The 23,862-nt window shown below is 40.3% G+C and overlaps 2 non-coding genes and 7 pseudogenes across 2 annotated transcripts; 5 read left to right on the top strand and 4 right to left on the bottom strand.

Annotated features, from left to right (window-relative positions):
• Positions 1 to 20,347: 20,347 nt before the first annotated feature.
• Positions 20,348 to 20,450, bottom strand: LOC149701463 (5S ribosomal RNA; annotated as a pseudogene).
• A 122-nt stretch (positions 20,451 to 20,572) lies between these two features.
• On the bottom strand, positions 20,573 to 20,691 carry LOC149701462 (5S ribosomal RNA; annotated as a pseudogene).
• A 138-nt stretch (positions 20,692 to 20,829) lies between these two features.
• LOC149701461 (5S ribosomal RNA) lies at positions 20,830 to 20,948 on the bottom strand. Its single transcript, XR_016382233.1, has one exon. It is a non-coding gene; the product is annotated as a 5S ribosomal RNA (ribosomal RNA).
• Positions 20,949 to 21,069: 121 nt separating this feature from the next.
• On the bottom strand, positions 21,070 to 21,188 carry LOC149701460 (5S ribosomal RNA). Its single transcript, XR_016382377.1, has one exon. It is a non-coding gene; the product is annotated as a 5S ribosomal RNA (ribosomal RNA).
• A 1,320-nt stretch (positions 21,189 to 22,508) lies between these two features.
• LOC149701459 (5S ribosomal RNA) lies at positions 22,509 to 22,627 on the top strand (annotated as a pseudogene).
• A 135-nt stretch (positions 22,628 to 22,762) lies between these two features.
• Positions 22,763 to 22,881, top strand: LOC149701458 (5S ribosomal RNA; annotated as a pseudogene).
• A 137-nt stretch (positions 22,882 to 23,018) lies between these two features.
• Positions 23,019 to 23,121, top strand: LOC149701457 (5S ribosomal RNA; annotated as a pseudogene).
• Positions 23,122 to 23,242: 121 nt separating this feature from the next.
• On the top strand, positions 23,243 to 23,361 carry LOC149701456 (5S ribosomal RNA; annotated as a pseudogene).
• Positions 23,362 to 23,721: 360 nt separating this feature from the next.
• On the top strand, positions 23,722 to 23,840 carry LOC149701455 (5S ribosomal RNA; annotated as a pseudogene).
• The last annotated feature ends 22 nt before the right edge of the window (positions 23,841 to 23,862 follow it).

Raw genomic sequence — 23,862 nt, 5'->3', positions numbered from 1 at the left:
TTGCTCCCCATACAAGGATACTTTAAACTTGAGGCTACCTCAATATCGTCGTCAACTTATTTTTTGTCTCACTCATTGTTAGAAGGTTACTTTTGATTTTTGAAAATAAACTTTGCAGGCTCGTAACTCTGTTTCTACTGGAGATACCGGGATGTCCTTAGGATATGTTATAGTCCAATTTGTCCTTCATCTAACCATACTAAAAACTTTGGGCTACGACAAACAGGGGCCGAGTACTTAAGCAAAACGTAAAGAAACAAACCCCCTCCATAGGAAATGAGTTAGACTATACTTTGCAGGCTCGTAACTCTGTTTCTACTGGAGATACGGGGATGTCCTTTGAATAATTTATAGTCCAATTTGTCCCCCATCTAACCATACTAAAAACATTGCGCTACGACAAACAGGGGCCGAGTAATTAAGCTAAACAAAAACAAACAACCCGTCCATAGGAAATGCATTAGACTATACTTTGCAGGCCCATAACTCTGTGTCTACAAGAGATACGGGGATGTCCTTAGGATATGATATAGTCCAAATTGTCCCCCATCTAACCATACTAAAAACATTGAGCTACGACAAACAGGGGCCGAGATATTAAGCAAAATGTTCGTCAATTTTGGTATCGTCTCACTTATTTTTATTATGTTACTTATGATTTTTGCACTAAACTTTGGAGGCTCATAACTCTTGTTCTACAAGAGATACTGGGATCTCCTTTGGATATGTTATAGTACTCTTTGCTCCCCATACAAGGATACTTTAAACTTGAGGCTACCTCAATATCGTCGCCAACTTACTTTTTGTCTCACTTATTGTTAGAAGGTTACTTTTGATTTTTGAAAATATACTTTGCAGGCTCGTAACTCTGTTTCTACTGGAGATACGGGGATGTCCTTTGAGTATGTTATAGACCAATTTGTCCCCCATCTAGCCATACTAAGAATTAGGGCTACGACAAACAGTAGTCGAGTAATTAAGCTAATCGTAAACAAACAAACCCCTCCATAGGAAATACATTAGACTAAATTCTGGAGGCTCGTAACTCTGGTTCTACCAGAGATACGGGGATGTAAATAATGTGACCTTGACACAAATGTTCGGATAATTATAAAGGTCTATGCATGTTCCAAGCAAAAAAAAACTTCGCGGTTTCGAACCTGTGGCCTTCCGAGAGTGAGGCGGATGCGATAACCGCCACACTAAAGATATGTTATTATTTTTAATCGAAAGAACAGGGTCAAGTAATTAAGCAATACGTGAACAAACAAACCCCTCCATAGGAAATGCATTAGACTATACTTTGCAGGCTCGTAACTCTGTTTCTACTGGAGATACGGGGATTTCCTTTGAGTATGTTATAGTCCAATTTGTCCCCCATCTAACCATACTAAAAATAATGAGCTACGACAAACAAGGGCCGAGTAATTAAGCTAAACGTAAACAAACAACCCGTCCATAGGAAATGCATTAGACTATATTTTGCAGGCCCATAACTCTGTGTCTACTAGAGATACGGGGATGTCCTTAGGATATGTTATAGTCCAAATTGTCCCCCATCTAACCATACTAAAAACATTGAGCTACGACAAACAAGGGCCGAGATATTAAGCAAAATGTTCGTCAACTTTGGTATCGTCTCACTTATTTTTATTATGTTACTTATGATTTTTGCACTAAACTTTGGAGGCTCATAACTTTTGTTCTACAAGAGGTACTGGGATCTCCTTTGGATATGTTATAGTACTCTTTGCTCCCCATACAAGGATACTTTAAACTTGAGGCTACCTCAATATCGTCGTCAACTTATTTTTTGTCTCACTCATTGTTAGAAGGTTACTTTTGATTTTTGAAAATAAACTTTGCAGGCTCGTAACTCTGTTTCTACTGGAGATACCGGGATGTCCTTAGGATATGTTATAGTCCAATTTGTCCTTCATCTAACCATACTAAAAACTTTGGGCTACGACAAACAGGGGCCGAGTACTTAAGCAAAACGTAAAGAAACAAACCCCCTCCATAGGAAATGAGTTAGACTATACTTTGCAGGCTCGTAACTCTGTTTCTACTGGAGATACGGGGATGTCCTTTGAATAATTTATAGTCCAATTTGTCCCCCATCTAACCATACTAAAAACATTGCGCTACGACAAACAGGGGCCGAGTAATTAAGCTAAACAAAAACAAACAACCCGTCCATAGGAAATGCATTAGACTATACTTTGCAGGCCCATAACTCTGTGTCTACAAGAGATACGGGGATGTCCTTAGGATATGATATAGTCCAAATTGTCCCCCATCTAACCATACTAAAAACATTGAGCTACGACAAACAGGGGCCGAGATATTAAGCAAAATGTTCGTCAATTTTGGTATCGTCTCACTTATTTTTATTATGTTACTTATGATTTTTGCACTAAACTTTGGAGGCTCATAACTCTTGTTCTACAAGAGATACTGGGATCTCCTTTGGATATGTTATAGTACTCTTTGCTCCCCATACAAGGATACTTTAAACTTGAGGCTACCTCAATATCGTCGCCAACTTACTTTTTGTCTCACTTATTGTTAGAAGGTTACTTTTGATTTTTGAAAATATACTTTGCAGGCTCGTAACTCTGTTTCTACTGGAGATACGGGGATGTCCTTTGAGTATGTTATAGACCAATTTGTCCCCCATCTAGCCATACTAAGAATTAGGGCTACGACAAACAGTAGTCGAGTAATTAAGCTAATCGTAAACAAACAAACCCCTCCATAGGAAATACATTAGACTAAATTCTGGAGGCTCGTAACTCTGGTTCTACCAGAGATACGGGGATGTAAATAATGTGACCTTGACACAAATGTTCGGATAATTATAAAGGTCTATGCATGTTCCAAGCAAAAAAAAACTTCGCGGTTTCGAACCTGTGGCCTTCCGAGAGTGAGGCGGATGCGATAACCGCCACACTAAAGATATGTTATTATTTTTAATCGAAAGAACAGGGTCAAGTAATTAAGCAATACGTGAACAAACAAACCCCTCCATAGGAAATGCATTAGACTATACTTTGCAGGCTCGTAACTCTGTTTCTACTGGAGATACGGGGATTTCCTTTGAGTATGTTATAGTCCAATTTGTCCCCCATCTAACCATACTAAAAATAATGAGCTACGACAAACAAGGGCCGAGTAATTAAGCTAAACGTAAACAAACAACCCGTCCATAGGAAATGCATTAGACTATATTTTGCAGGCCCATAACTCTGTGTCTACTAGAGATACGGGGATGTCCTTAGGATATGTTATAGTCCAAATTGTCCCCCATCTAACCATACTAAAAACATTGAGCTACGACAAACAAGGGCCGAGATATTAAGCAAAATGTTCGTCAACTTTGGTATCGTCTCACTTATTTTTATTATGTTACTTATGATTTTTGCACTAAACTTTGGAGGCTCATAACTTTTGTTCTACAAGAGGTACTGGGATCTCCTTTGGATATGTTATAGTACTCTTTGCTCCCCATACAAGGATACTTTAAACCTGAGGCTACCTCAATATCGTCGTCAACTTATTTTTTGTCTCACTTATTGTTAGAAGGTTACTTTTGATTTTTGAAAATAAACTTTGCAGGCTCGTAACTCTGGTTCTACCAGAGATACGGGGATGTAAATAATGTGACCTTGACACAAATGTTCGGATAATTATAAAGGTCTTTGCATGTTCCAAGCAAAAAAAAAAAGCTTCGCGGTTTCGAACCTGTGGCCTTCCGGGAGTGAGGCGGATGCGATAACCGCTACACTAAAGATATGTTATTATTTTTAATCGAAAGAACAGGGTCAAGTAATTAAGCAATACGTGAACAAACAAACCCCTCCATAGAAAATGCATTAGACTATACTTTGCAAGGCCCATAACTCTGTGTCTACTAGACATACCGGGATGTCCTTAGGATATGTTATAGTCCAATTTGTCATTCATCTAACCATACTAAAAACTTTGGGCTACGACAAACAGGGGCCGAGTACTTAAGCGAAACGTAAAGAAACAAACCCCCTCCATAGGAAATGAGTTAGACTATACTTTGCAGGCTCGTAACTCTGTTTCCACTGGAGATACGGGGATGTCCTTTGAGTATGTTATAGTCCAATTTGTCCCCCATCTAACCATACTAAAAACATTGAGCTACGAAAAACAGGGGCCGAGTAACCCTTACAAAAATCTTCTTAAGAGTTCTAAAGGAATTTCTTTGGAACCCTACTGAGCCCTTGGGATCATTTTCCAAAGAAACTATTTCCAAAGACTTCCATGGAATTTCCTAAAGAATTCTTGAGATAAATTTCCAAAGAATGGCTTGGGATTATTTTCTAAAGAAAATCTTTAGGAATTCTAAAGATAAATTTCCTAAGAAGGTCTAGGGATTATTTTCTAAAGAAATTCTTTAGGAATTCTAAAGATAAATTTCCTAAGAAGGTCTAGGGATTATTTTCTAAAGAAATTCTTTAGGTATTCTAGAGATAAATTTCCAAAGAATGTCTTGGGATTATTTTCTAAAGAAATTCGTTAGGAATTCTAAAGATAAATTTCCTAAGAAGGTCTAGGGATTATTTTCTAAAGAAATTCTTTAGGAATTCTGGAGATAAATTTCCAAAGAATGTCTTGGGACTATTTTCTAAAGAAATTCTTTAGGAATTCTAAAGATGAATTTCCTAAGAAGGTCTAGGGACTATTTTCTAAAGAAATTCTTTAGGAATTCTAGAGATAAATTTCCTAAGAGGGTCTTGGGATTATTTTCGAAAGAAATTCTTTAGGAATTCTAGAGATAAATTTCCAAAGAATGTCTTGGGATTACTTTCTAAAGAAACTCTTTTGGAAGTCTAGAGATAAATTTCCAAAGAATTTCTTGGTATTATTTTGTAACGAAATTATTTAGGAATTCTAGGGATAAATTTCCAAAGTAGGTCTAGGGGTTGTTTTCCAAAGAAGTTCTTTAGAAATGCTTGAGATAAATTTCCAAAGAATGTCTAGGGAATATTTTCCAACGAAATTCTTTAGAATTCTTCAGATCAATTTCCAAAGAAGGTCCATGGTTTATTTCCAAAAGAAATTCGTTAGCATTATTGAGATAAATGTCCAATGAAGCTCTAGGGTTGGTTTTCCAGAGAAGATCTAGGGTTTATCTTCCAACGAAATTCGTTTGGAATTCAAGAGATGAATTTCAAAGGGCCAGATATATTGCAATTATGCTTTACATATAATTATCTCAAAATATTTTTACCCAAATTGTTTAGCTAAAGTTTTCCTAGATAGACATTAACTTGATGGTTAAAAAAATTAAAAACGTTTCACGAAGGCTTGTCCCGTAGCTAAGGCTAGGCAAGCGCTGAAATGGAATGTTACATTTACCTATTTTTTTATTATATTTTTTGCCTTCAATAATCCGTGAGGTGTTTATGTAAAGGATAAAATAGATTAAAAGTAAAATAAGAGTAATTAAAATCGTTATGTTTAGATTTACAGGGAATCTAAGCTGTCAGTCGGAATTTTTGCTTAATTCTCTTATGGCATGTTTTATCTTTATTTCGAGCGTAATTAGAGTCCAAAATAAATATTTTTTTAAAAACATTGTAGAGGAAATTAGGTTAAACGCGTTTCTGATACTCGAAAAACTATCAGTGAATATACATTATTAAATTTAACAACGACGTCTGTATCTACTGCTTGGCCGTTAAAGCCTCCAAAACCCACTTAGTACCCCATACAATTGCACAAGGTTTAAAACTTTCTGCCGTTTACGGATGTTTTTAATAAGTCGATTAAATGTCTGACTTTTAAAGCAACTTCAACTCTGCATGCGAGAACTTCACTCTGCATGCGAGAACTTCCCTCTCTATAAGGGGTGTAGTTCAGCGTAAAAGAACTACACTTCCTGTATTGGGATATGGTTCTGCATGTAAGAACTATCCTCGTTTCAAGTGGCTAAATTAATTTACCCACTTCTCTATATATTTCCCAAGAAAATTCCAAAGATATTACCCAAGAACATTCCAAAGATATTTCCCAAGAGAATTCCAAAGATATTACCCAAGAACATTCCAAAGATATTTCCCAAGAGAATTCCAAAGATATTTCCCAAGATAATTCCAAAGATATTTCCCAAGAAGATTCCAAAGATATTTCCCAAGAAAATTCCAAAGATATTTCCCAAGGAAATTCCAAAGATATTTCCCAAGAAAAATCCAAAGATATTTCCCAAGGAAATTCCAAAGATATTTCCCAAGAACATTCCAAAGATATTTCCCAAGGAAATTCCAAAGATATTTCCCAAGAACATTCCAAAGATATTTCCCAAGAAAATTCCAAAGATATTTCCCAAGAAAATTCCAAAGATATTTCCCAAGAAAATTCCAAAGATATTTCCCAAGAAAATTCCAAAGATATTTCGCAAGGAAATTCCAAAGATATTTCCCAAGAAAATTCCAAAGATATTTCCAAAGTAATTTCCAAAGAAAAAGAGGCCAATATTCCCCAATTTCCTAAAGAACGCCTTAAGGATTTCCAAAGAAATTTCCCAAGGAATTTTCTTAAGAGTTCTTAAGAAGATTTTTGTAAGGGAATTAAGCTAAACGTAAACAAACAACCCGTCCAAAGGAAATGCATTAGACTATGCTTTGCAGGCCCATAACTCTGTGTTTACTAGAGATACGGGGATGTCCTTGGGATATGTTATAGTCCAAATTGTCCCCCATCTAACCGTACTAAAAACATTGAGCTACGACAAACAGGGGCCGAGATATTAAGCAAAATGTTCGTCAACTTTGGTATCGTCTCACTTATTTTTATTATGTTACTTATGATTTTTGCACTAAACTTTGGAGGCTCATAACTCTTGTTCTACAAGAGATACTGGGATCTCCTTTGGATATGTTATAGTACTCTTTGCTCCCCATACAAGGATACTTTAAACTTGAGGCTACCTCAATATCGTCGTCAACTTATTTTTTGTCTCACTTATTGTTAGAAGGTTACTTTTGATTTTTGAAAATAAAGTTTGCAGGCTCGTAATTCTGGTTCAACCAGAGATACGGGGATGTAAATAATGTGACCTTGACACAAATGTTCGGATAATTATAAAGGTCTTTGCATGTTCCAAGCAAAAAAAAAACTTCGCGGTTTCGAACCTGTGGCCTTCCGGGAGTGAGGCGGATGCGATAACCGCTACACTAAAGATATGTTATTATTTTTAATCGAAAGAACAGGTTCAAGTAATTAAGCAATACATGAACAAACAAACCCCTCCATAGAAAATGCATTAGACTATACTTTGCAGGCTCGTAACTCTGTTTCTACTGTAGATACGGCGAGGTCCTTTGAGTATGTTATATTCCAATTTGTCCCCCATCTAACCATACTAAAAACATTGAGCTACGAAAAACAGGGGCCGAGTAATTAAGCTAAACGTAAACAAACAACCCGTCCAAAGGAAATGCATTAGACTATGCTTTGCAGGCCCATAACTCTTGTTTACTAGAGATACGGGGATGTCCTTAGGATATGTTATAGTCCAAATTGTCCCCCATCTAACCATACTAAAAACATTGAGCTACGACAAACAGGGGCCGAGATATTAAGCAAAATGTTCGTCAACTTTGGTATCGTCTCACTTATTTTTATTATGTTACTTATGAATTTTGCACTAAACTTTGGAGGCTCATAACTCTTGTTCTACAAGAGATACTGGGATCTCCTTTGGATATGTTATAGTACTCTTTGCTCCCCATACAAGGATACTTTAAACTTGAGGCTACCTCAATATCGTCGTCAACTTATTTTTTGTCTCACTTATTGTTAGAAGGTTACTTTTGATTTTTGAAAATAAAGTTTGCAGGCTCGTAACTCTGGTTCTACCAGAGATACGGGGATGTAAATAATGTGACCTTGACACAAATGTTCGGATAATTATAAAGGTCTTTGCATGTTCCAAGCAAAAAAAAAAAGCTTCGCGGTTTCGAACCTGTGGCCTTCCGGGAGTGAGGCGGATGCGATAACCGCTACACTAAAGATATGTTATTATTTTTAATCGAAAGAACAGGGTCAAGTAATTAAGCAATACGTGAACAAACAAACCCCTCCATAGAAAATGCATTAGACTATACTTTGCAAGGCCCATAACTCTGTGTCTACTAGAAATACCGGGATGTCCTTAGGATATGTTATAGTCCAATTTGTCATTCATCTAACCATACTAAAAACTTTGGGCTACGACAAACAGGGGCCGAGTACTTAAGCGAAACGTAAAGAAACAAACCCCCTCCATAGGAAATGAGTTAGACTATACTTTGCAGGCCCCTAACTCTGTGTCTATTAGAGATACGGGGATGTCCTTTGAGTAAGTTATAGTCCAATTTGTCCCCCATCTAACCATACTAAAAACATTGAGCTACGACAAACAGTAGTCGAGTAATTAAGCTAATCGTAAACAAACAAACCCCTCCATAGGAAATGCATTAGACTATACTTTGCAGGCCCATAACTCTGTGTCTACTAGAGATACGGGGATGTCGTTAGGATATGTTATAGTCCAAATTGTCCCCCATCTAACCATACTAAAAACTTTGGGCTACGACAAACAGATGCCGAGTACTTAAGCAAAACGTAACGAAACAAACCCCCTCCATAGGAAATGCATTAGACTATACTTTGCAGGCTCGTAACTCTGTTTCTACTGGAGATACGGGGATGTCCTTTGAGTATGTTATAGTCCAATTTGTCCCCCATCTAACCATACTAAAAACATTGAGCTACGAAAAACAGGGGCCGAGTAATTAAGCTAAACGTAAACAAACAACCCGTCCATAGGAAATTCATTAGACTATATTTTGCAGGCCCATAACTCTGTGTCTACTAGAGATACGGAGATGTCCTTAGGATATGATATAATCCAAATTGTGCCCCATCTAACCATACTAAAAACATTGAGCTACGACAAACAGGGGCCGAGATATTATGCAAAATGTTCGTCAACTTTGGTATCGTCTCACTTATTTTTATTATGTTACTTATGATTTTTGCACTAAACTTTGGAGGCTCATAACTCTTGTTCTACAAGAGATACTGGGATCTCCTTTGGATATGTTATAGTACTCTTTGCTCCCCATACAAGGATACTTTAAACTTGAGGCTACCTCAATATCGTCGTCAACTTATTTTTTGTCTCACTTATTGTTAGAAGGTTACTTTTGATTTTTGAAAATAAAGTTTGCAGGCTCGTAACTCTGGTTCAACCAGAGATACGGGGATGTAAATAATGTGACCTTGACACAAATGTTCGGATAATTATAAAGGTCTTTGCATGTTCCAAGCAAAAAAAAAAACTTCGCAGTTTCGAACCTGTGGCCTTCCGGGAGTGAGGAGGATGCGATAACCGCTACACTAAAGATATGTTATTATTTTTTATCGAAAGAACAGGGTCAAGTAATTAAGCAATACGTGAACAAACAAACCCCTCCATAGAAAATGCATTAGACTATACTTTGCAGGCTCGTAACTCTGTTTCTACTGTAGATACGGGGATGTCCTTTGAGTATGTTACAGTCCAATTTGTCCCCCATCTAACCATACTAAAAACATTGAGCTACGACAAACAGTAGTCGAGTAATTAAGCTAATCGTAAACAAACAACCCGTCCATAGGAAATGCATTAGACTATACTTTGCAGGCCCATAACTCTGTGTCTATTAGAGATACGGGGATGTCCTTAGGATATGATATAGTCCAAATTGTCCCCCATCTAACCATACTAAAAACTTTGGGCTACGACAAACAGGGGCCGAGTAATTAAGCTAAACGTAAACAAACAACCCCTCCGTAGGAAATGCATTAGATTATACTTTGCAGGCTCGTAACTCTGTTTCTACTGGAGATACGGGGATGTCCTTTGAGTATGTTATAGTCCAATTTGTCCCGCATCTAACCATACTAAAAACATTGAGCTACGACAAACAGTAGTCGAGTAATTAAGCTAATCGTAAACAAACAAACCCCTCCATAGGAAATGCATTAGACTATACTTTGCAGGCCCATAACTCTGTGTCTACTAGAGATACGGGGATGTCGTTAGGATATGTTATAGTCCAAATTGTCCTCCATCTAACCATACTAAAAACTTTGGGCTACGACAAACAGGGGCCGAGTACTTAAGCAAAACGTAACGAAACAAACCCCCTCCATAGGAAATGCATTAGACTATACTTTGCAGGCTCGTAACTCTGTTTCTACTGGAGATACGGGGATTTCCTTTGAGTATGTTATAGTCCAATTTGTCCCCCATCTAACCATACTAAAAATATTGAGCTACGACAAACAGGGGCCGAGTAATTAAGCTAAACGTAAACAAACAACCCGTCCATAGGAAATGCATTAGACTATATTTTGCAGGCCCATAACTCTGTGTCTACTAGAGATACGGAGATGTCCTTAGGATATGATATAGTCCAAATTGTGCCCCATCTAACCATACTAAAAACATTGAGCTACGACAAACAGGGGCCGAGATATTAAGCAAAATGTTCGTCAACTTTGGTATCGTCTCACTTATTTTTATTATGTTACTTATGATTTTTGCACTAAACTTTGGAGGCTCATAACTCTTGTTCTACAAGAGGTACTGGGATCTCCTTTGGATATGTTATAGTACTCTTTGCTCCCCATACAAGGATACTTTAAACTTGAGGCTACCTCAATATCGTCGTCAACTTATTTTTTGTCTCACTTATTGTTAGAAGGTTACTTTTGATTTTTGAAAATAAACTTTGCAGGCTCGTAACTCTGGTTCTACCAGAGATACGGGGATGTAAATAATGTGACCTTGACACAAATGTTCGGATAATTATAAAGGTCTTTGCATGTTCCAAGCAAAAAAAAAAAGCTTCGCGGTTTCGAACCTGTGGCCTTCCGGGAGTGAGGCGGATGCGATAACCGCTACACTAAAGATATGTTATTATTTTTAATCGAAAGAACAGGGTCAAGTAATTAAGCAATAAGTGAACAAACAAACCCCTCCATAGAAAATGCATAAACCTATACTTTGCAAGGCCCATAACTCTGTGTCTACTAGACATACCGGGATGTCCTTAGGATATGTTATAGTCCAATTTGTCATTCATCTAACCATACTAAAAACTTTGGGCTACGACAAACAGGGGCCGAGTACTTAAGCGAAACGTAAAGAAACAAACCCCCTCCATAGGAAATGAGTTAGACTATACTTTGCAGGCTCGTAACTCTGTTTCCACTGGAGATACGGGGATGTCCTTTGAGTATGTTATAGTCCAATTTGTCCCCCATCTAACCATACTAAAAACATTGAGCTACGAAAAACAGGGGCCGAGTAATTAAGCTAAACGTAAACAAACAACCCGTCCAAAGGAAATGCATTAGACTATGCTTTGCAGGCCCATAACTCTGTGTTTACTAGAGATACGGGGATGTCCTTAGGATATGTTATAGTCCAAATTGTCCCCCATCTAACCATAGTAAAAACATTGAGCTACGACAAACAGGGGCCGAGATATTAAGCAAAATGTTCGTCAACTTTGGTATCGTCTCATTTATTTTTATTATGTTACTTATGATTTTTGCACTAAACTTTGGAGGCTCATAACTTTTGTTCTACAAGAGATACTGGGATCTCCTTTGGATATGTTATAGTACTCTTTGCTCCCCATACAAGGATACTTTAAACTTGAGGCTACCTGAATATCGTCGTCAACTTATTTTTTGTCTCACTTATTGTTAGAAGGTTACTTTTGATTTTTGAAAATAAAGTTTGCAGGCTCGTAACTCTGGTTCTACCAGAGATACGGGGATGTAAATAATGTGACCTTGACACAAATGTTCGGATAATTATAAAGGTCTTTGCATGTTCCAAGCAAAAAAAAACTTCGCGGTTTCGAACCTGTGGCCTTCCGAGAGTGAGGCGGATGCGATAACCGCTACACTAAAGATATGTTATTATTTTTAATCGAAAGAACAGGGTCAAGTAATTAAGCAATACGTGAACAAACAAACCCCTCCATAGAAAATGCATTAGACTATACTTTGCAGGCTCGTAACTCTGTTTCTACTGGAGATACGGGGATGTCCTTTGAGTATGTTATAGTGCAATTTGTCCCCCATCTAACCATACTAAAAACATTGAGCTACGACAAACAGCAGTCGAGTAGTTAAGCTAATCGTAAACAAACAAACCCCTCCATAGGAAATGCATTAGACTATACTTTGCAGGCCCTTAACTCTGTGTCTACTAGAGATACGGGGATGTCCTTAGGATATGTTATAGTCCAAATTGTCCCCCATCTAACCATACTAAAAACTTTGGGCTACGACAAACAGGGGCCGAGTACTTAAGCAAAACGTAACGAAACAAACCCCCTGCATAGGAAATGCATTAGACTATAGTTTGCAGGCTCGTAACTCTGTTTCTATTGGAGATACGGGGATGTCCTTTGAGTATGTATTAGTCCAATTTGTCCCCCATCAAACCATTCTAAAAACATTGAGCTACGACCAACAGGGGCCGAGTAATTAAGCTAAACGTAAACAAACAACCCGTCCATAGGAAATGCAGTAGACTATATTTTGCAGGCCCATAACTCTGTGTCTACTAGAGATACGGGGATGTCCTTAGGATATGTTATAGTCCAAATTGTCCCCCATCTAACCATACTAAAAACATTGAGCTACGACAAACTCAAAGGACATCCCCGTATCTCCAATAGAAACAGAGTTACGAGCCTGCAAACTATAGTCTAATGCATTTCCTATGCAGGGGGTTTGTTTCGTTACGTTTTGCTTAAGTACTCGGCCCCTGTTTGTCGTAGCCCAAAGTTTTTAGTATGGTTAGATGGGGGACAATTTGGACTATAACATATCCTAAGGACATCCCCGTATCTCTAGTAGACACAGAGTTATGGGCCTGCAAAGTATAGTCTAATGCATTTTCTATGGAGGGGTTTGTTTGTTCACGTATTGCTTAATTACTTGACCCTGTTCTTTCGATTAAAAATAATAACATATCTTTAGTGTAGCGGTTATCGCATCCGCCTCACTCTCGGAAGGCCACAGGTTCGAAACCGCGAAGTTTTTTTTTTGCTTGGAACATGCAAAGACCTTTATAATTATCCGAACATTTGTGTCAAGGTCACATTATTTACATCCCCGTATCTCTGGTAGAACCAGAGTTACGAGCCTGCAAAGTTTATTTTCAAAAATCAAAAGTAACCTTCTAACAATAAGTGAGACAAAAAATAAGTTGACGACGATATTGAGGTAGCCTCAAGTTTAAAGAATCCTTGTATGGGGAGCAAAGAGTACTATAACATATCCAAAGGAGATCCCAGTATCTCTTGTAGAACAAGAGTTATGAGCCTCCAAAGTTTAGTGCAAAAATCATAAGTAACATTATAAAAATAAGTGAGACGATACCAAAGTTGACGAACATTTTGCTTAATATCTCGGCCAATGTTTGTCGAAGCTCAATGTTTTTAGTATAATTAGATGGCAGACAATTTGGACTATAACATATCCTAAGGACATCCCCGTATCTCTAGTAGACACAGAGTTATGGGCCTGCAAAATATAGTCTACTGCATTTCCTATGGACGGGTTGTTTGTTTACGTTTAGCTTAATGACTCGGCCCCTGTTGGTCGTAGCTCAATATTTTTAGTATGGTTAGATGGGGGACAAATTGGACTATAACATACTCAAAGGACATCCCCGTATCTCCAGTAGAAACAGAGTTAGGAGCCTGCAAAGTATAGTCTAATGCATTTTCTATGGAGGGGTTTGTTTTTTCACGTATTGCTTAATTACTTGACCCTGTTCTTTCGATTAAAAATAATAACATATCTTTAGTGTAGCGGTTATCGCATCCGCCTCACTCCCGGAAGGCCACAGGTTCGAAACCGCGAAGTTTTTTTTATAATTATCCGAACATTTGTGTCAAGGTCACATTATTTACATCCCCGTATCTCTGGTAGAACCAGAGTTACGAGCCTCCAGAATTTAGTCTAATGTATTTGGGCTCGAACCACCAGCCTTTCGGTTAACAGCCGAACGCGCTAACCCTTGCGTCACGGAAGCCCAAAAATTAAATGGTCGTTAGGTATTGTGGAAAAACTTTGGTTTTTTACGTTACATTTGAGACTTCACAACACCGCTCCCGGGTGGGCTGGAACCACCAACCTTTTGGTTAACATCCGAACGCGCTAACCATGGAGCCACGGAAGCTCAGAAACTAAATGTTCGTCAGGTATTGTGGAAAAACTCTGACTTTTTACGTTACACTAGAGACCTCACAACATCGCTCCCGGGTGGGCTCGAACCACAAGCCTTTTGAATAACAGCTGAGCGCGCTAACCAGTGCGCCACGGAAGCCCAAAAATTATATGGTCGTCAGGTATTGTGGAAAAACTTTGGCTTTTTACGTTACATTTGAGATACCACAACACCGCTCCCTGGTGGGCTCGAACCACAAACCTATTGGTTAACAGCCGAACGCGCTAACTATTGAGCCACGGAAGCTCAGAAATTAAATGGTTGTCACGTATTGTGGAAAAGTTTTGACATTTTACGTCACATCAGAGACCTCACAACACCGCTCCCGGATGGGCTCGAACCACCAATTTTTCGGTTAACAGCCGAACGCGCTAACCATTGCGCCACGGAAGCCCAAAAATTAAATGGTCGTCAGGTACTGTGGAAAAACTTTGGGTTTTTACGATACATTTGAGATCTTACAACACAGCTCCCGGGTGGGCTCGAACCACCAACCTTTCGGTTAACAGCTGAACGCGCTAACCATTGCGCCACGGAAGCCCAAAAATTAAATGTTCGTCAGGTATTGTGGAAAAACTCTGACTTTTTACGTTATATCTGAGACCTCACATCACCGCTCCCGGGTGGGCTCGAACCACCAGCCTTTTGGATAACAGCTGAGCGCGCTAACCAGTGCGCCACGGAAGCCCAAAAATTATATGGTCATCAGGTATTGTGGAAAAACTTTGGCTTTTTACGTTACATTTGAGATACCACAACACCGCTCCCGGATGGGGTCGAACCACCAACCTTTCGGTTAACAGCCGAACGCGCTAACCATTGCGCCACGGAAGCTCAAAAATTAAATGGTCGTCAGTTATTGTGGAAAAACTTTGACTTTTTACGTCACATCTGAGACCTCACAACACCGCTCCCGGATGGGCTCGAACCACCAACCTTTCGGTTAACAGCCGAACGCGCTAACCATTGCGCCACGGAAGCTCAAAAATTATATGGTCGTCAGGTATTGTAGAAAAACTTTGACTTTTTACGTCACATCTGAGACCTCACAACACCGCTCCCGGATGGTCTCGAACCACCAACCTTTCAGTTAACAGCCGAACGCGCTAACCATTGCGCCACGGAAGCCCAAAAATTAAATGGTCGTCAGGTATTGTGGAAAAACTTTGGCATTTTACATTACGTTTGAGATCCCACAACACCGCTCCCGGGTGGGCTCGAACCACCAACCTATTGGTTAACAGAAGAACGCGCTAACCATTGAGCCAAGGAAGCTCAGAAATGAAATGGTCGTCAGGTATTGTGGAAAAACTTTGACTTTTTACGTCACATTTGAGACTTCACAACACCGCTCCCGGATGGGCTCGAACCACAAACATTTTGAATAACAGCTGAACGCTTTAACCATTGCGCCACCGAGGCCCAAAAATTAAATGTTCGTCAGCTATTTTTAAAAAACTGTGAATTTTACGTTACATCTAAGACCTCACAACACCGCTCCCGGATGGGCTCGAACCACCAACCTTTCGGTTAACAGCCGACGGCATTAACCATTGCGCAACGGAAGCCCAAAGATTAAATGTTCGTCAGGTATTGTGGAAAAACTTTGGATTTTTACGTTACACGTGAGATTTTACAACACCGCTCCCGGGTGGGCTCGAACCACCAACCTTTCAGTTAACAGCCGAACGCGCTAACCATTGCGCCACGGAAGCCCAAAAATTAAATGGTCGTCAGGTATTGTGGAAAAACTTTGGCATTTTACATTACGATTGAGATCCCACAACACCGCTCCCGGGTGGGCTCGAACCACCAACCTATTGGTTAACAGAATAACGCGCTAACCATTGAGCCAAGGAAGCTCAGAAATGAAATGGTCGTCAGTTATTGTGGAAAAACTTTGACTTTTTACGTCACATTTGAGACTTCACAACACCGCTCCCGGATGGGCTCGAACCACAAACCTTTTAAACAACAGCTGAACGCTCTAACCATTGCGCCACGGAAGCCCAAAAATTAAATGTTCGTCAGTTATTTTTAAAAAACTGTGAATTTTACGTTACATCTAAGACCTCACAACACCGCTCCCGGATGGGCTCGAACCACCAACCTTTCGGTTAACAGCCGGCGGCGTTAACCATTGCGCAACGGAAGCCCAAAGATTAAATGTTCGTCAGGTATTGTGGAAAAACTTTGGATTTTTACGTTACACGTGAGATTTTACAACACCGCTCCCGGGTGGGCTCGAACCACCAACCTTTCGGTTAACAGCCGAACGCGCAAACCATTGCGCCACGGAAGCTCAGAAATGAAATGGTCGTCAGGTATTGTGGAAAAACTTTGACTTTATACGTCACATCTGAGACCTCACAACACCACTCCCGGATGGGCTCGAACCACCAACCTTTCGGTTAACAGCCGAACGCGCTAACCATTGCGCCACGGAAGCTCAAAAATTAAATGGTCGTCAGGTATTGTGGAAAAACTTTGACTTTTTACGTCACATCTGAGACCTCACAACACCGCTCCCGGATGGTCTCGAACCACCAACCTTTCAGTTAACAGCCGAACGCGCTAACCATTGCGCCACGGAAGCCCAAAAATTCAATGGTCGTCAGGTATTGTGGAAAAACTTTGGCATTTTACATTACGTTTGAGATCCCACAACACCGCTCCCGGGTGGGCTCGAACCACCAACCTATTGGTTAACAGAATAACGCGCTAACCATTGAGCCAAGGAAGCTCAGAAATGAAATGGTCGTCAGTTATTGTGGAAAAACTTTGACTTTTTACGTCACATTTGAGACTTCACAACACCGCTCCCGGATGGGCTCGAACCACAAACCTTTTGAATAACAGCTGAACGCTCTAACCATTGCGCCACGGAAGCCCAAAAATTAAATGTTCGTCAGTTATTTTTAAAAAACTCTGAATTTTACGTTACATCTAAGACCTCACAACACCGCTCCCGGATGGGCTCGAACCACCAACCTTTCGGTTAACAGCCGACGGCGTTAACCATTGCGCAACGGAAGCCCAAAGATTAAATATTCGTCAGGTATTGTGGAAAAACTTTGGATTTTTACGTTACACGTGAGATTTTACAACACCGCTCCCGGGTGGGCTCGAACCACCAACCTTTCGGTTAACAGCCGAACGCGCAAACCATTGCGCCACGGAAGCTCAGAAATGAAATGGTCGTCAGGTATTGTGGAAAAACTTTGACTTTTTACGTCACATCTGAGACCTCACAACACCACTCCCGGATGGGCTCGAACCACCAACCTTTCGGTTAACAGCCGAACGCGCTAACCATTGCGCCACGGAAGCTCAAAAATTAAATGGTCGTCAGGTATTGTGGAAAAACTTTGACTTTTTACGTCACATCTGAGACCTCACAACACCGCTCCCGGATGGTCTCGAACCACCAACCTTTCAGTTAACAGCCGAACGCGCTAACCATTGCGCCACGGAAGCCCAAAAATTAAATGGTCGTCAGGTATTGTGGAAAAACTTTGGCATTTTACATTACGTTTGAGATCCCACAACACCGCTCCCGGGTGGGCTCGAACCACCAACCTATTGGTTAACAGAAGAACGCGCTAACCATTGAGCCAAGGAAGCTCAGAAATGAAATGGTCGTCAGGTATTGTGGAAAAACTTTGACTTTTTACGTCACATTTGAGACTTCACAACACCGCTCCCGGATGGGCTCGAACCACAAACCTTTTGAATAACAGCTGAACGCTCTAACCATTGCGCCACGGAAGCCCAAAAATTAAATGTTCGTCAGTTATTTTTAAAAAACTGTGAATTTTACGTTACATCTAAGACCTCACAACACCGCTCCCGGATGGGCTTGAACCACCAACCTTTCGGTTAACAGCCGACGGCGTTAGCCATTGCGCAACGGAAGCCCAAAGATTAAATATTCGTCAGGTATTGTGGAAAAACTTTGGATTTTTACGTTACACGTGAGATTTTACAACACCGCTCCCGGGTGGGCTCGAACCACCAACCTTTCGGTTAACAGCCGAACGCGCAAACCATTGCGCCACGGAAGCTCAGAAATGAAATGGTCGTCAGGTATTGTGGAAAAACTTTGACTTTTTACGTCACATCTGAGACCTCACAACACCGCTCCCGGATGGGCTCGAACCACCAACCTTTCGGTTAACAGCCGAACGCGCTAACCATTGCGCCACGGAAGCTCAAAAATTAAATGGTCGTCAGGTATTGTGGAAAAACTTTGACTTTTTACGTCACATCTGAGACCTCACAACACCGCTCCCGGATGGTCTCGAACCACCAACCTTTCAGTTAACAGCCGAACGCGCTAACCATTGCGCCACGGAAGCCCAAAAATTAAATGGTCGTCAGGTATTGTGGAAAAACTTTGGCATTTTATATTACGTTTGAGATCCCACAACACCGCTCCCGGGTGGGCTCGAACCACCAACCTATTGGTTAACAGAAGAACGCGCTAACCATTGAGCCAAGGAAGCTCAGAAATGAAATGGTCGTCAGGTATTGTGGAAAAACTTTGACTTTTTACGTCACATTTGAGACTTCACAACACCGCTCCCGGATGGGCTCGAACCACAAACCTTTTGAATAACAGCTGAACGCTCTAACCATTGCGCCACGGAAGCCCAAAAATTAAATGTTCGTCAGTTATTTTTAAAAAACTGTGAATTTTACGTTACATCTAAGACCTCACAACACCGCTCCCGGATGGGCTCGAACCACCAACCTTTCGGTTAACAGCCGAAGGCGTTAACCATTGCGCAACGGAAGCCCAAAGATTAAATGTTCGTCAGGTATTGTGGAAAAACTTTGGATTTTTACGTTACACGTGAGATTTCACAACACCGCTCCCGGGTGGGCTCGAACCACCAACCTTTCGGTTAACAGCCGAACGCGCAAACCATTGCGCCACGGAAGCTCAGAAATGAAGTGGTCGTCAGGTATTGTGGAAAAACTTTGACTTTTTACGTCACATCTGAGACCTCACAACACCGCTCCCGGATGGGCTCGAACCACCAACCTTTCGGTTAACAGCCGAACGCGCTAGCCATTGCGCCACGGAAGCTCAAAAATTAAATGGTCGTCAGGTATTGTGGAAAAACTTTGACTTTTTACGTCACATCTGAGACCTCACAACACCGCTCCCGGATGGGCTCGAACCACCAACCTTTCGGTTAACAGCCGAACGCGCTAACCATTGAGCCAATGAAGCTCAGAAATGAAATGGTCGTCAGGTATTGTGGAAAAACTTTGACTTTTTACGTCACATTTGAGACTTCACAAAACCGCTCCCGGATGGGCTCGAACCACAAACCTTTTGAATAACAGCTGAACGCTCTAACCATTGCGCCACGGAAGCCCAAAAATTAAATGTTCGTCAGTTATTTTTAAAAAACTCTGAATTTTACGTTACATCTAAGTCCGCACAACACCGCTCCCGGATGGGCTCGAACCACCAACCTTTCGGTTAACAGCCGAACGCGCTAACCATTGCGCCACGGAAGCTCAGAAATGAAATGGTCGTCAGGTATTGTGGAAAAACTTTGGCTTTTTACGTTACATTTGAGACTTCACAACACCGCTCCCGGGTGGGCTCGAACCACCAACCTTTTGGTTAACATCCGAACACGCTAATCATGGAGCCAAGGAAGCTCAGAAATGAAATTGTCGTCAGGTATTGTGGAAAAACTTTGACTTTTTACGTTACATCTAAGACCTCACAACACCGCTCCCGGATGGGCTCGAACCACCAACCTTTCGTTTAACAGCCGACGGCGTTAACCATTGCCCAACAATAGCCCAAAGATTAAATGTTCGTCTGGCATTGTTGAAAAACTTTGGATTTTTACGTTACACGTGAGATTTCACAACACCGCTCCCGGGTAGGCTCGAACCACCAACCTTTCGGTTAACAGCCGAACGCGCTAACCATTGCGCCACGGAAGCCCAAAAATTAAATGGTCATCAGGTATTGTGGAAAAAAAACAAAAGTGAAAAAGCCAACGGCACGCAGTATTCCCAAGTACTGTATGCGCTCGACGCTGCTTAACTTCGGTGATCGGACGAGAACCGGTGTTTTCAGCCTGATATGGCCGTTGCCGAGAGTGCTAGTTAATAATTTGAATTTATTTAACATTCATCTTTATAAAACAATAACAAAAAGAAAATATGTTTGCTTTTTTCATATCTATTGGAATTTAAAACAGGAAAAAAAAGTGAAAAAGCCAACGGCACGCAGTGATCCTAAGTTGTCCTACTCCCAAGTACTGACTGCGCTCGACGCTGCTTAACTTCGGTGATCGGACGAGAACCGGTGATTTCAGCGTGATGTGGCCGTTGCCGAGAGTGCTGGTTAATAATTCGAATTTAAATTAAGTGAGACAAATTAACCTTCATCTTTTTAAAACAAAAACAAAAAGAAAATATGTTTGCTTTTTTCATATCTATTGGAATTTAAAAGAGGAAAAAAAAGTGAAAAAAGCCAACGGCACGCAGTGTTCCTAAGTGGTCTCCTACCCAAGTACTGACTGCGCTCGACGCTGCTTAACTTCGGTGATCGGACGAGAACCGGTGTTCTCAGCGTGATATGGCCGTTGCCGAGAGTCATAGTTAATCATTTGAATTTAATTAACCTTCATGTTTATAAATCAATAAAAAAAGAAGATATGTTTGCTTTTTTCATATCTGGTGGAATTTATAAGAGGAAACAAAAAGGAAAAAGCCAACGGCACGCAGTGTTCCTAAGTCGTCTCCCTCCCAAGTACTGACTGCGCTCGACGCTGCTTAACTTCGGTGATCGGACGAGAACCGGTGTTTTCAGCGTGATATGGCCGTTGTCGAGAGTGCTAGTTAATAATTTGAATTTAAAGTTTCAAAGTTTCAAAGTTTATTTGGCATAGTTTAGTACAAAAGCTCATGAGGAGGGACCAAGTCTTCAAGCGACTTATTGCCCTCCTTAAATTTCTTAAGATTAACGACAATTGGACAACAAAATTAGATAAAGAACATTAAAAGAGAATAACCACAAAAAAATATAATATAAATTAAAATTTAAATAAAGTTTTGCAAATACATGGATATAGTTTAATATCTTTTGTAAAGCATGACTTTACAAACCTTAATTAACCTTCATCTTTATAAAACAATAACAAAAAGAAAATATGTTTGCTTTTTTCATATCTGGTGGAATTTAAAAGAAGAACGCGCTAACCATTGAGCCACGGAAGCCCAAAAATTAAATGGTCGTCCGGTATTGTGGAAAAACTTTGGCTTTTTACGTTACATTTGAGACTTCACAACACCGCTCCCGGGTGGGCTCGAACCACCAACCTTTTGGTTAACATCCGAACACGCTAACCATGGAGCCAATGAAGCTCAGAAATGAAATGGTCGTCAGGTATTGTGGAAAAACTTTGACTTTTTACGTCACATCTGAGACTTCACAACACCGCTCCCGGATGGGCTCGAACCACAAACCTTTTGACTAACAGCTGAACGCTCTAACCATTGCGCCACGGAAGCCCAAAAATTAAATGTTCGTCAGTTATTTTTAAAAAACTCTGAATTTTACGTTACATCTAAGACCGCACAACACCGCTCCCGGATGGGCTCGAACCACCAACCTTTCGGTTAACAGCCGAACGCGCTAACCGTTGCGCCACGGAAGCTCAGAAATGAAATTGTCGTCAGGTATTGTGGAAAAACTTTGACTTTTTACGTCACATCTGAGACCTCACAACACCGCTCCCGGGTGGGCTCGAACCACCAACCTATTGGTTAACAGCCGAATGCGCTAACCATTGAGCCACGGAAGCCCAAAAATTAAATGGTCGTCAGGTATTGTGGAAAAACTTTGGCTTTTTATGTTATTGTTTTAAAAAGATGGTTAATTTGTGTCACTTAATTTAAATTCGAATTATTAACTAGCACTCTCGGCAACGGCCATATCACGCTGAAAACAAAGGTTCTCGTCCGATCACCGAAGATAAACAGCGTCGAGCGCAGTCAGTACTTGGGAACACTGCGTGCCGTTGGCTTTGTCACTTTTGTTTTCTCTTTTAAATTCCACCAGATATGAAAAAAGCAAACATATCTTCTTTTTGTTATTGTTTTATAAAGATGAATGTTAATTAAATTCAAATTATTAAATAGCACTCTCGGCAACGGCCATATCACGCTGAAAACACCCTTTCTCGTCCGATCACCGAAGTTAAGCAGCGTCGAGCGCTGTCAGTATTTTGGAGGGAGACCAATTAGGAACACTGCGTGCCGTTGGGTTTTTCACTTTTATTCGTCTTTTAAATTCCAATAGATTTGAAAAAAGCAAACATATTTTCTTTTGTTATTGTTTTAAAAAGATGAAGGTTAATTGGTTTCACTTATTTTAAATTCGAATTATTAACTACCAATCTCGGCAACGGCCATATCACGCTGAAAACACCCGTTCTCGTCCGATCACCGAAGTTAAGCAGCGTCGAGCGCTGTCAGTACTTTGGAGGGAGACCAATTAGGAACACTGCGTGCCGTTGGGTTTTTCACTTTTTTTCCTCTTTTTTAAATTCCAATAGATATGAAAAAAGCAAACATATTTTCTTTTGTTATTGTTTTAAAAAGATGAAGGTTAATTGGTTTCACTAAATTTAAATTTGAATTATTAACTACCAATCTCGGCAACGGCCATATCACGCTGAAAACACCGGTTCTCGTCCGATCACCGAAGTTAAACAGCGTCGAGCGCAGTCAGTACTTGGGAACACTGCGTGCCGTTGGCTTTGTCACTTTTGTTTCCTCTTTTAAATTCCACCAGATATGAAAAAACAAACATATCTTCTTTTTGTTATTGTTTTATAAAAATGAAGGTTAATTAAATTCAAATTATTAAATAGCACTCTCGGCAACGGCCATATCACGCTGAAAACAGAGGTTCTCGTCCGATCACCGAAGTTAAGCAGCGTCGAGCGCAGTAAGTACTTGGGAGGGAGAAAACTTAGGAACACTGCGTGCCGTTGGCTTTTTCACTTTTCTTCCTCTTTTAAATTCCAATAGATATGAAAAAAGCAAACATATTTTCTTTTGCTATTGTTTTAAAAAGATGAAGGTTAATTTATCTCCCTTAATTTAAATTCGAATTATTAACTAGCACTCTCGGCAACAGCCATATCACGCTGAAAACACCGGTTCTCGCCCGATCACCGAAGTTAAGCAGCGTCGAACGCAGTCAGTACTTGGGAACACTGCGTGCCGTTGGCTTTGTCACTTTTGTTTCCTCTTTTAAATTCCACCAGATATGAAAAAAGCAAACATATCTTCTTTTTGTTATTGTTTTATAAAGATGAATGTTTATTAAATTCAAATTATTAAATAGCACTCTCGGCAACGGCCATATCACGCTGAAAACACCCGTTTTCGTCCGATCACCGAAGTTAAGCAGCGTCGAGCGCTGTCAGTACTTAGGAGGGAGACCAATTAGGAACACTGCGTGCCGTTGGGTTTTTCACTTTTATTCGTCTTTT

Source organism: Phalangium opilio, unplaced genomic scaffold (assembly GCF_054372755.1).
Source record: "Phalangium opilio isolate 3A_F unplaced genomic scaffold, DU_Popi_V2 ptg000019l_1, whole genome shotgun sequence".
NCBI classification, from domain to species: Eukaryota; Metazoa; Arthropoda; class Arachnida; order Opiliones; family Phalangiidae; genus Phalangium; species Phalangium opilio.
This window is presented reverse-complemented; position numbering and strand designations above follow the sequence as displayed.